At 45.9% G+C, this 12,729-nt stretch overlaps 1 protein-coding gene and 1 pseudogene across 2 annotated transcripts in view; one reads left to right on the forward strand and one right to left on the reverse strand.

The window, feature by feature from the left end:
- Window positions 1–670: 670 nt before the first annotated feature.
- LOC116526580 lies at window positions 671–1,256 on the reverse strand (annotated as a pseudogene).
- A 3,349-nt stretch (window positions 1,257–4,605) lies between these two features.
- The window catches only part of TNRC6A (trinucleotide repeat containing adaptor 6A), a 221,969-nt gene continuing 213,845 nt past the window's right edge, over window positions 4,606–12,729 (forward strand). Inside the window, exon 1 of one of the 2 annotated variants that reach the window (XM_032242977.1) lies at window positions 4,606–4,886. The gene's annotated coding sequence lies outside the window, so the exon portion shown is untranslated. The remainder of the gene's footprint in view (window positions 4,887–12,729) is intronic. The other variant, XM_032242975.1, reaches the window with a different exon arrangement.

The following is a 12,729-nucleotide window of genomic DNA, read 5'->3' on the forward strand; positions in this document are numbered from 1 at the left end:
ATGAGAAATTACCTTTGGGTACAATGTACACTCTTTGGGTGATGGGCACACTAAAAGCCCAGACTGCCACTACATAATATATCCATGTAACAAAACTGCACTTGTACTCCCTAAAACCACAAAAATAAAAAATCAAATACTTTTCTAAAAGAGCATTTAAAGACACCTGGTTTAAGCAAGTACAATTTCGTTAACTATGTCATTTCAGCATTCTCCTATTATTGCAATTCATGCTAACAGCAAAAATATACATGATATATAGAGTCAACAGTGCATCTCTCCCTCTAAACATTGGGTCATAAGAGCATTATCAAGGTTTCAAAAGGAAAACTGTCTCATACACTGTTTTCTTTTTTGAGACAGAGTCTTGCTTTGGTGCCCAGCCTGGAGTGCAATGGCACCATCTCGGCTCACTGCAACCTCCGCCTCCCGGGTTCAAGTGATTCTTGTGCCTCAGCCTCATGAGCAACTGGTATGACAGGCACGTGCCACCACGGCTGGCTAATTTTTGTATTTTTGGTAGAGATGGGGTTTCCCCATGTTGTGCAGGTTGATCTCAAACTCAACCTCAAGTGATCCACCCACTTCGGCCTATTAAAGTGTTGGGATTCCAGGTGTGAGCCATTGCAACTGGCCAGAAAAATTTCTCATACACTGTATTCTAAATTTCCTATTTTTCTATTGGCTCATTTGCCTTAGCAATAGAGGCACTCACTGCATCTTCCACTGACAACCTTTTTGGAGGTTCCATGCTTCCCATTCGGCCTTGCACTTTAAACCCAGCATTCCCAGATATTCAATATTAATATTTCCAATTATAGCTTGTTTGTAAAGTGCATAGCGTTCTTTTAGTTTTTCATCATGTGTTTTGTTGTTGATGATGTTGGATTTTTTTTTTTTTTTTTTTTTAGATGACATATCGCTCTGTCACCCAGGCTGGAGTGCAGTGGCAAGATCTCAGCTCATTGCAACCTCCACCTCTTGGGTACAAGTGATTTTGCTGCCTCAGCCTCTCATGTAGCTGGGATTACAGGCACTCACCACCACACCCGGCTAATTTCTGCATTCTTAGTAGAGACAGGATTTTGCCATGTTGGCCAGGCTGTCTTAAACTCCTAACCTCACACGATCCACCCACCTCAGCTTCCCAAAGTGCTGGGATTACAGCGTAAACCACCGTGCCCGGCCCATCATCTGGTTTTGTTTGCAGCTTCCTCACGTCTTCTGCAGCCCTGTCAATCAGCCTGCAGTGCCATGGTGGCGGGGCCGCACTGCTGCTTCTGTCCCGGCACCCACTTCTTCCCTTTCTGAGAGCTCAGCTACACACGTAAAAGAATGTTGGTTATATTTTATCCGTAATTTCTCTATGATTATTTGGTCTTTCTTATTTGGTCCCCCAAATTGTCAGAAATGGAATTTTTCCAGTTACTTATTTTTTGTTTTGTTTTGTTTTTTTGAAAGAGGGTCTTCCTATGCTGCCCAGGCTGATCTGGAACTCCTCGGTTCAAGTGCTCCGTCTGCCTGAGTAGCTGGGACTATGGGCTTGCACCACCATGCACAATTAAGATACTTCTTTTTTTTTTTCTTTTGAGATGGAGTTTCGCTCTTGTTGCCCAGGCTGGAGTGCAATGGCACAACCTCGGCTCACCCCAAACTCCGCCTCCCTGGTTCAAATGATTCTCTTGCCTCAGCCTCCCAAGTAGCCGGGATTACAGGCGTGTGCCACCAAACCTGGATAATTTTGTCTTTTTAAGTAGAGACGGGGTTTCTCCATGTTGGTCAGGCTGGTCTCAAACTCCTGACCTCAGTTCATCCACCCGCCTTGGCCCCCCAAAGTGCTGATTACAGGCATGAGCCACCATGCCTGGCCAAGATTACTTCTTAATCTATTATTATCAGACTTGCCCCTCCACAACTTGACAGATGCTATTCTTCAAAGGCCATTGATAACTGGAGCAACTGCCAAATTCCACGGGTGCTATTTCAGTTAGGATGAGCTCCAACAAGTGATGAAATACTGACGAAAAATCAACACAAAGATGCCTGATTTTTCTAACACAGGTGGTTCCAAGGTCACTTTGGCAAGTCACTTCTATCGAGAACCTATGTTTTTCTATCCTTCCACTCTGCCATCCCCAGAATGTCAGTGATTTTCACCTCATAGTCACATGATGACTGCCTCCCATGACTACATCAGAGTAGCAAAAGGTGGGCCAGGCATGGTGGCTCACGCCTGTAATCCCAGCACTTTGGGAGGCCGAGACAGATAAATCACTTGTGGTCAGGAGTTCAAGACCAGCCTGACCAACATTGTGAAACCCCGTCTCTACTAAAAATACAAAAATTAGCCAAGTGTGGTGGCAGGCTCCTGTGATCCCAGCTACTCGGGAGGCTGAGGCAAAAGAATCCCTTGAACCTGGGAGGCAGAGGTTGCAGTGAGCCGAGATTGTGCCACTGCACTGCAGCCTGAACGAGGTGACAGAGCGAGACTCTGTCTCAAAAAAAATATGTATATATATAGCAAATGAAAATTTCATAGCCACACAAACTGAGGCATGCAAAAATATAAGTACTCTGTTTGTCTACAACCAAACCTAATTTCTACCCTAAGCCCAATTTCTGTCCCACAGAAAACTTAATCTCCAACATACATGTTAAACTCAGTTAGGAATAGGCAGCCAGCTGTGCCTGCCATAGACACATTCTCTGCTCTTACTGTGTAAGACGGTTTAGGGCAAAACTTCTGGTTTGGAACAGGCTCTTTCTTCTCAGAGGCATTTTACACTGCTGCCCATCTGGTCTTAAAACACAATCCTGGCCAGGCGCTGTGGCTCACACCTGTAATCCCAGCACTTTAGGAGGCCAAGACAGGCAGATCACTTGAGGTCAGGAGTTCCAGATCAGTGTGGTCAACATGGTGAAACCCCGTCTCTACTAAAAATACAAAAATTAGCCAGGCATGGTGGCATGCACCTGTAATCCCAGCTACTTGGGAGGCTGAGACAGAATTGCTTGAACCCAGGAGGCAGAGGTTGCAGTGAGCCGAGATTGCGCCACTGCACTCCAGCCTGGTGACAGAGTGAGACTCCGTCTCAAACAAAGAAACAAAATCACCACAATCCTCCTTTGCTCAAAAAGGCCCCAAGTGCAGCAAATCATACTATCTCCAAAGGAAAGCAGTCTGCACGATTTATTTGTTTGATTACTTGAGTTAGCATCAGAGCTTAGTATCAGCGCTAGAGAGAAGAAAGGCAACAAGAAAAAAAATATTTAACTTGACTTATTGTAAATCTGAAGCAGAGAAAATCACCCAGGTGACTGAATTTATTTGAAAGTGACAAGATGAAGTTTCCTATATTGCGCAGAATAGGGGAGCAGGACAGGAGGTAGTTCAGGTTTGGACAAATAGAGAATTCACATCTTTGCACACCTGAGTTTGTGTGACTCTGGAATTTTGCATCTGCCAGAACTGCTTATGATTCTGTTGCCTCTAACAGACAACAGGCACCTCCGGGACACAGTTGTGGCTTTACACATTTCTTTAACATCTCTTCCCTCCCGTCCGCCTTTCTCAGTGCCTAGCACGAGATCTGCAGCATGCTAGGTGCTCTACAAAAATGTGTGTTTAATAAAAGATTGAGTGTATGAAAACATGAGCAAAGGAGGTTACTACAATGGGAAGAAACAAACTCAACTGATGTTTTTATTTTTGAGACAGAGTCTGGCTCTGCAACCTCTACCTCCCGGGTTCAAGCAATTCTCCTGCCTCAGCGCCCCAAGTAGCTGGAATTACAGATGTGTGCCACCACGCCTGGCTAAATTTTCCATATTTAGTATAGATGGGGTTTCACCATTTTGGCCAGGCTGGTCTCGAACTCCTGACCTCAAGTGATCTGTCCGCCTTGGCCTCCCAAAGTGCTGGGCCAAACCCAACTGATTTTTAAATCGATTTAACTGTATCCTAATTAAGGGAAGAAATGGAGAAATGTATATATGTATGAGAGAGAGAGGGGGAAAATCTCTGCAGAGAGAACAGAGCTATGATCACTAAGTAAAACAGAGGCAGCTTAATCAGATACCCAGACGGGGCCCCACCTGACTCCTACTGCAGATGGGTGGGCGGGGGACGGGTAGAGGAACTAGAAGGTTCAGCTGGAGTGGTCTCCCCTTCTCCAGCTCCAGTCTCCCCACCTCCAACTCCCACTCCCACTGCCCTGGGAGGAGGCTTGGAAGCTGTGGGGAGGGGAGGCAGCTGAGCTGGGCTTCTAGAACGAGGCGGGATGGTGTGAGCTCAAACGCCCTGCAATTGCTGGAGCAACAGTGGCGACACTTGAGTTATTCACAAAGGCTGGAATTCAAATGAGGCTGGCACCACTCCAAGTCGCAGTAGCTTAGGAGAGAGAAAAGCATATTAAGTATTCATCAAGATCTTCGCGTTGCATGGGCTCTGAGGGTTCTCCATCTGCGTCCCTCCCTCTGTCACTGACTGGGGGTGGGGGGCGGGGGGTCCGCCAGAAGCACTTTATCTGTCAGTCTGTGAGCAGGAGCTGGGGGTGGGGGACTGAAGTTAGGCAGATTTGTCTCATCACATGATGGGGGACCTGTATCATGTGATGGCTCCGGTGATGTTGGAGGCGGCATGTGACTCCCAGGGCTACGTGGGTTCAAAACAATTTAAATACAAAAACACAAGCAGGTTCCCCTCCTTTCCTTTGCCTTTTGGTCTGGCTCTCCCCATCGCTGGGTTGGATGCCTGACTGAACGGAAAACCCGCCGTCTTGCAGCCACTAACCTGTGAGCGCTGGGTACCTGGAGAGCAGGCCCCTCTGCTGGGGGCCCCCAGGAGCGGTGCCCCATCATTTTGCAGCCCACTGACTCCCAGCCTGGTAAGTTACTGCACACTTTCAGCAATTATCTGCGAAGCTGTCCTCAACTGCCTCATTAGCATGCGCAGGGCACCCTCGCTGGGCACGTTGGAAGGGAAGTGCCTGCCGGCTCTGGGGAGCTGCAGCTCTCCGGCCCTGCCAGACAGACGCAGCCTTCCCAGGGAGCAGCGCTGCGCTCGTCTGCTGGGGTGGAAGCAGCTTCTCCCTCGCTGTTCTCCCTCTCCCTTCCCAGCACATCTTATTCCCAGCCTCTCCTCTCTCTGTCTTCCTCCTCCTAACCTCCCTCACCTCTCACCTTCCCCCTCTCCACCCCCTCCCCTCAGATTTCTTTCTTTTTTTCTTTCTTTCTTTTTTTTTCTTTTTGAGACAGAGTCTCCCTCTGTCGCTCAGGCTGGAATGCAGTGGCGCAATCTCAGCTCACTGCAACCTCTGCCTCTCGGGTTCAAGCGATTCTCCTGCCTCACCCTCCCGAGTAGCTAGGATTAGAGGCGCCCACCACCACGCCCGTCTAATTTTTTCGTATTTTTAGTAGAGACGGGGTTTCTCCATGTTGGCCAGGTTGGTCTCAAACTCCTGACCTCCAGCGATCTCCCCGCCTTCGCCTCTGAAAGTGCTGGGATTTTTACCGGGGTGAACCACTGTGCCCAGCCGGATTTTCTCTTTTTTTATTCATGCACCTCTCTGTCTCCCACTGCTTTTCTTAGGAGTTCCTCTCATCCTCTCACCACGCTTCTTAAAATTATTTTTTCGGATACCTAGATTTTTGTCCTTTCTGTGCAGAACCTGAAAGAACGCTTCTAAGGACTTGGTGATTGGAAATCTACCTTCTAAAATATTTTCTTTTTTCACGAAGACAGTGTAGAGCGCCCAGTTCCTGTTGTGTGTACGTGTGTGCACGTATGTGTTAAGGGAGATGGATACATTGCTTGGGGCCATCAGAACTGGTTTCTTGGCTCCACATCCCAGCTCAGCGAGGGAATGATCAAGTGACAGGAGGCACAGTGACAGAAGTCAGGAGACAAGGCATTCGGACCCCAAACGTCTGACTCTCTGTGGGAGAAACCAGGGTTCAAAGCAGAAGCCAAAAATGTAGGGCTGGGTGCTCAGGGACATGCTCAGGTGTCGAGAGGCATCTCTAGAGCTGGCTCAGAGTTTGGGGCCACACCTTTGCACAATGAGGCAGCATGTGAGCAATTTAGATTAATGTAATTGCAGTGGAGATGGACAGGGAGTGGACAGACTAGAATAATGTTGAAGGGGTAGAAATAACAAGTCTTGCTGATGGGTTACATATATTAGTTAAACCATGGGAAAGCCAAATGTGATTCATAAAATCATGGCTGTGGCCGGGCTTGGTGGCTCACACCTGAAATACCAGCACTTTGGGAGGCTGAGACAGGCAGATCACCTGAGGTCAGGCATTTGAGAACAGCCTGGCCAACATAGCAAAACCCCTGTCTCTACTAAAAATGCAAAAAATTAGCCAGGCATGGTGGTGCACATCTGTAATCCCAGCTACTCAGGAGGCCGAGGCAGGAGAATCACTTGAACCTGGGAGGTGGAGATTACGGCGAGCCGAGATCCTGCCTCTTCACTCCAGCCTGGGCAACACAGCAAGACTCTGTCTCAATAAAATACGAAATAAAATAAAGTAAAATTAAATTAAATCATGGCAGTGTCTGTGGCCACAAAGAAAGGAGATGGTGGCTGTGTCAAAAGCTTCTGCTTCACTGTCATCTGAGCTATACCAACATCTGTTCAGCAAGAAACATTGAACTACAATAGAGCAGAAGCCACTCAGTGCTATTTCTTTTCTTTTACTATTTTAATTTTAAATTCTTTTTTTTTTTTTTTTTTTTTTTTAGAGATGGAGTCTTCTTCTGTTTCTCAGGCTGGAGTGCAGTGGTGCAATCTCAGCTCCCCGCAACCTCCGCATCCTGGGTTTTAGCAATTTCCTGTCTCAGCCTCCTGAGTAGCTGGGACTACAGGTGCACGCCGCTAAGCCCGGCTAATTTTTTGTATTTTAGTAGAGACAGGGTTTCACCGTGTGACTCAGGCTGGTCTCGAACTCCTGAGCTCAGGCAATCCACCTGCCTCGGCCTCCCAAAGTGCTAGAATTACAGGTGTGAGCCACTGTGCCTGGCTGAGAGGGTGCTATCTCTAACCCCATTTCCGAGATAGAGAAACTGAGACAAGGAGCAGCTCATTAGGTCACTTGCTTAAGGGCACTCAGCTAATAAGTGATAGAGCTAGGATTTAAGCCCAAGCAGTTTTCTCCGGAGCCCTCACAATAACAGCTTCAAAAGACAGCTATCCAGGCTGGGCGCAGTGGCTCATATCTGTAATCCCAGCACTTTGTGGGGGCCTAGGCAAATGGATCGCTTGAACCCAGGAGTTCTGGACCAGCCTGGGCAACATGGTGAAACCCCGTCTCTACAAAAAATACAGCCAGGTGCAGTGGCGGACACTTGTAGTCCCAGCTACTCAGGAGGAGGATAGCTTGAGGCCAGAAGATCGAGGCTGCAGTGAGTCATGATTGTGCCACCGCACTCAGCCTGGGAAACAGAGAGAGACCCTGTCTTAAAAAAAAGAAACCAACCGAGAAATATATAACTGTAGACATACTTCAGTTGTGGGGGAGTAAAGGTTGGAATAGAGTTGGTCAAAAGAGGTCTTTCTGATGATGCAGTTTTTAAGTTGGGGTGTGAGAGAGGAGTAAAGGTCAACCAGATGGCGTGTGGGAAGGCCTTGAGGGCTCAGATCACTCCAGGAGCACGAGAATGCTGGTGCGCCAAACACTGTGTATTCCAGACCGTGTTAGATGAGGCTTTCCAGATTATGTGAAGCTCCACAGCCCTGGTTAATGACTCAGGTTTCATCCTGGGATCAATGAGCAACTATTAAAGCATATTGTTTTATTTTATTTTTATTTTATTTTGTTTTACTTTAAGATGGAGTCTCACTCTGTCACCCAGGCTGGAGTGCAGTGGCTCAATCTCAGCTCACTGTAACCTCTGCCTCCCAGCTTCAAGCAATTCTCCTGCCTCAGCCTCCTGAGTAGCTGGGATTACAGGCATCTGCCCCCCCATACGCAGCTAATTTTCTTTTCGTTTCTTTTTGTTTTTTCAGTAGAAACGGGATCTCACCATGTTGGCCAGGCCAGTCTCGAAATCCTGACCTCACGTGATCCGCCTGCCTCGGCCTCTCAAAGTGCTGGGATTACAGAGATGAACTACTGTCCCTGGCCTATTAAAGCATTTTAAGTAGGGAAGGAGCATACTCAAGAGTTGCAATACGAAAAAACAAACACAAGAGGCATATCAGTCTTTGTTGCATTATAAACCACCTCAAAGCTTCATGGTTTCAAACAACCATCACTTACAGCTCATAACTCTGTGAGTTGGAAGTGGCAGCTGGGATCATCCAGGTAGTACTGCTGTCCTGGCCTAGATTCACTCGTATAGATAGTCCATTGGCAGATTGGTTGAGAGTTGTTGTTCTTGGCTATCTCACCCACGTGTCTGCTGATTGGCAGGTACAATTGAAATGGACCAGGCCACGTGTCTCCTTAGCTAGAGGACTAGCCCAGTCTTCTTCATATGCCAGCTGGGTTCCAAACACAGCAAGGGAGGGGAAGCCCCAGTACACAGCATTGTTCAAGCGTCTGCTTGCATTGTGTTTGAGAGTCCCCAAGGGCGTAGACAAGTTACGTAGTCAAGTCCAGAGTTACAGGATGGAAAAAGATGCCTCTTCATGGGTGGAGCTACAGAATATCGTATCTCTTCTCAGACTACTTCGTGAATTCGAAAGGCTAATAAACTGGACACTGTCTCCCTCTAATTATTGGACGGAACTGAAAGACAAGAGGAAATTTGGGGCCAATTTTGTGATTAGAGTTAACTTTAGAACTGATCATCTATCAGACTTTGGTTCTTTCTTGGAACAAGCATGGGTCTGTTTTGGATATGAATTAGAAGGTGGAGGTGGTGCAGTAAGGTTTTCTCTTCTCACAGGATTTTTTGGGAATGACTTGGAGTCTTTTCAGGTTGTTCCCTGTAAGGAAATTTGTGCCATATGGAACTCAATGCCTTAAGTGTTCTAGGCAAGGCAAGAGCACATGCAAACATCCCCAGGCAGGAACTCTGGGGCTTATTTGGGAAACAGAAGGGAGGTGATTTAATTTAAAGTAATTGCAGTGGGCCTGGCATGGTGGCTCATTCCTGTAATCCCAGCACTTTGGGAGAATGAGGCAGGTGGATCTCCCCAGGTCAGGAGTTCAAGACCAGCCTGGCCAACATGATGAAACCCCGTCTCTGCTAAAAATACAAAAATTAGCTGGGCATGGTGGTGGGCGTCTGTAATTCCAGCTACTCAAGAGGCTGAGACATCAGAATCACTTGAGCCCAAGAGGTGGAGGTTGCAGTGAGTTGAGATTGCCCCACTGCACTCCAGCTGGGCCACAGAGTGAGACTCTGTCTCAAAAAAATTAATAAATGATTTTAAAAATAATTTTGCTAGTGCAGAGAAGGCAGCTATAAAAAGAAAAAAAGGGAAAAATCATAAAGTAATTGCAGGGGAGATGGAAAGGGAGTGGACAGGTGAGAATAATGTGTAAGGAGTAGAAATAACAAGTCTTGCTGCTGGATCCCATAGGGTAGTTGAAGAAAAGGGACATATTAGAGAAGACACAAGTTGGTAACGCCATGTACTAAGATGGAAAGAAAGACTAGGAGAGGAGAAGAGTATTTTGTGGGGGGAGAGGGCAGGAAGAAATAAAGCATTCTGTGTTGAGCCCAGCAGACTTGAGATTCTGGGATATATCCAGAAACAGCATAGACAGTGGAATGTGCTCAAAGAGGCTTAGACTTGATAAGTAAATTTGGAGACCAGCTGAGATCACTTAGAGAGTATAAAGAGAGGAAATCAAAGAGCAATGGGACTGGAACTCCAGGCTGCCCGCCGTGTAGAAATCAGGTAACGGAGGCATCCATGCAGGAGGGAGAAAGGGAGGAAAATCAGAGTGTGGGTTCATGAAGCTAAGAGAGCAGAATATTTCAGGAAGGAGAAAGTGATCAACTGGATTGCTGAGATGTTGAATAAAATCATCATCTTGGAGAGGGGAAACACAGGCTGAAGTGAGCAGGAGGGATGCTGGGCAGAGCAGAGAATACAGAGCATGTGTTTCAAGTTGCAGCTGGGTGTGATGGCTCATGCCTGTAATCCCAGCTACTCAGGAGGCTGAGGTAAGAGGATCCCTTGAGGCCAGGACTAAGACACAAGCCTGGGCAACAAAAAAAGTCACTCCCCACCACCCCTACAGACTCTAAATTTTTTTAATTTAATTAGCCAGGCATGGTAGCACAAGTAATCCCAGCACTTTAGAAGGCCAAGGCAGGAGGATTACTTGAGGCCAGGAATTAGAAACCAGCTTGGGGAACATAGCAAGACCCCATTCTAAATCTGCTTTTTGATTAGCCAGGCATAGTGTACATGCCTATAGTCCCAGCTACTCAGAAGGCTGAGGTGGGAGGATCAAATGAGCCCAGGAGTTCAAGGCTGCAGTGAGCTATGATCACACCACTGCACCCCAGCCTGAGCAACAGAGTGAGACCCTGTCTCAAAAATAAATCCAACGAAATTGTATAATTTTCACCGGAACATGTAAGTGCTTTGGCTCAAGCACCTGGAGATGGTATGGTGTAGTCAGGTTCAAGTTTTGCTGGACAAATTCCACAGAGAGACGAGGGCAAGATGTGAAGGGGGTTACTAGGGAATGATTGTAGAAGGAGCTGCAGACTCTAAGCATACCCAAAATGAGAATGGAACAGGAAGGAATCACGGAGCATGCTTATTTATGGGTGGGCTCAATGCAATATAGGCTATGATGAGGTAGAAGAGCTGTGTTCTTGGAAGTAGCCCAGCATTTACATCACCTGGGAGCATTAGCACAATCACCTTCACCTGGGACCTTCTTAGACTAGCAGCCTATCAGGCTCCACCCCAAATCTGCATTTTCACAAGATCTTCAGGTGATCTGCATGCACATTAAAGTTTGAGAATCATTGATCTAGGTTACCTTGTGAAAAAAAAATGGTGCTATTCTAGGGTAGGTGAGAAGATAATGAACCCCAAAATGTCCCACTCATGTCTTTATGTTTTCTCCTTTCAAAACATCTTGATTTAGCAAAAGTTCCTTTTTAAAATTTTTCCCTGTTTCCCGGTTTTAATTTTTTTATTTTAAAAAATTTCAATGATATATGAATAGCTTAGTAAAATCCATCATATTCTGATTAGCTTTTAATAATTTTCAACCAATAGCCAACATTGTTTTGTTTTTGTTTTGATACAAGGTCTTACTCTGTCACCCAAGCTGGAGTTCAGTGGCATAGCCACAGCTCACTGTGGTGTCAACCTCCTGGGTGGGCTCAAGTGACCCTCCCATCTCAGCCTCCCAGGTAGCTGGGACTACAGGTGTGCACTACCATGCCCAGCTAATTTTTATATTTTTTCGTAGAGATGGGGTCTCACCATGTTGCCTAAGCTGGTCTCGAACTCCTAATCTCAAGCAATCCACCCATCTCAGCCTTCCAAAATGCTGAGATTACAGGCATGAGCCACCACACCTGGTCCTAGCCTTTCTTCTTTTCTAGCATGTAGTTCAGGCTATAAATTTCCCCCTATGCATGGCTTTAGTTGAAATCCATAAGTTTGACTTGTAATATTTTCAATATCATTCAGTTCAGAATATTTCATAATTTCCATTAAAAAAAGATTATTGGTTGGGCGTAGTGGCTCACACCTGTAATCCTAGCACTTTGGGAAGCTTGGGTGGGCAGATCACTTGAGGCCAGGAGTTCTAGACCATCCTAGTCAACATGGTGAAATCTCATCTCTACTAAAATTACAAATATTAGCTAGGCATGGTGGCAGGCGCCTGTAATCCCAGCTACTCACGAAGCTGAGGCACAAGAATTGCTTGAACCTGGGAGGCAGAGGTTGCAGTGAGCCGAGATTGTGTCACTGCACTCCAGCCTGGGTGAGACAGAGAGATTCTGTCTCCAAAAAAAGAAAAGAAAAGAAAAACATTGTTTAAAATGCATTGCTTAATTCCCAAATACCTAAAGGAAGGTAGTTCTCTTTTGCTTATTAATTTTTTAGGAGAAAAAGGCATACAAATTTATTAATGTTCATAAACAAGATGCCATACAAAATATGAGATTCTGTTATTTCTATCTTGACAACAGTCAGAAAATATACTCTATATGGTTTTATTCTTTGATATTTGTTAAGATATCTTTTTGACCCAGCATATGGTCAGTGTGGGCAAATTTTCCATATGCACTTGAAAATAATGTATATTCTGCAATTGTAAGCCAAATTTGTTAATCATATTTTGCAAATCTTTATCTTCTTGATCTTGTGTGTTTGTGTTTTTTTTCAGTAAGAGACAGAAATGTGCCAAAATCTTTAACTGTAATTTTAGATTTATCTATTAGTTTTTTTGAGCTTTTTTTTTTTTTTTTTTTTTTTTTTTTTGGCAGGTGGTAGGGGTAGAGTCCCACTCTGTTGCCCAGGCTGGAGTGCAGTGGTGTAATCATAGCTCACTACGGCCTCCAATTCCTGAGTTCAGGTGATCCTCCTGCATCAGCCTCCCAAGTAGCTGAGACTAGAGGTGTGTGTCACCACACCCGGTCAATTTTTTAAACAATGTTTTGTAAAGATCAGGTCTCACTATGTTGCCCAGGCTGGTCTTGAACTCCTAGGCAATTCTCCCACCTCAGCCTCCCAAAGTGCTGGGGCTATAGGCATGAGCCACCACACCTGGCCAAGACAGTTTAATAAT

Source organism: Sapajus apella, unplaced genomic scaffold, assembly GCF_009761245.1.
Source record: "Sapajus apella isolate SASKATOON/1434 unplaced genomic scaffold, GSC_monkey_1.0 scaffold51, whole genome shotgun sequence".
In the NCBI taxonomy this organism is placed as follows: Eukaryota; Metazoa; Chordata; class Mammalia; order Primates; family Cebidae; genus Sapajus; species Sapajus apella.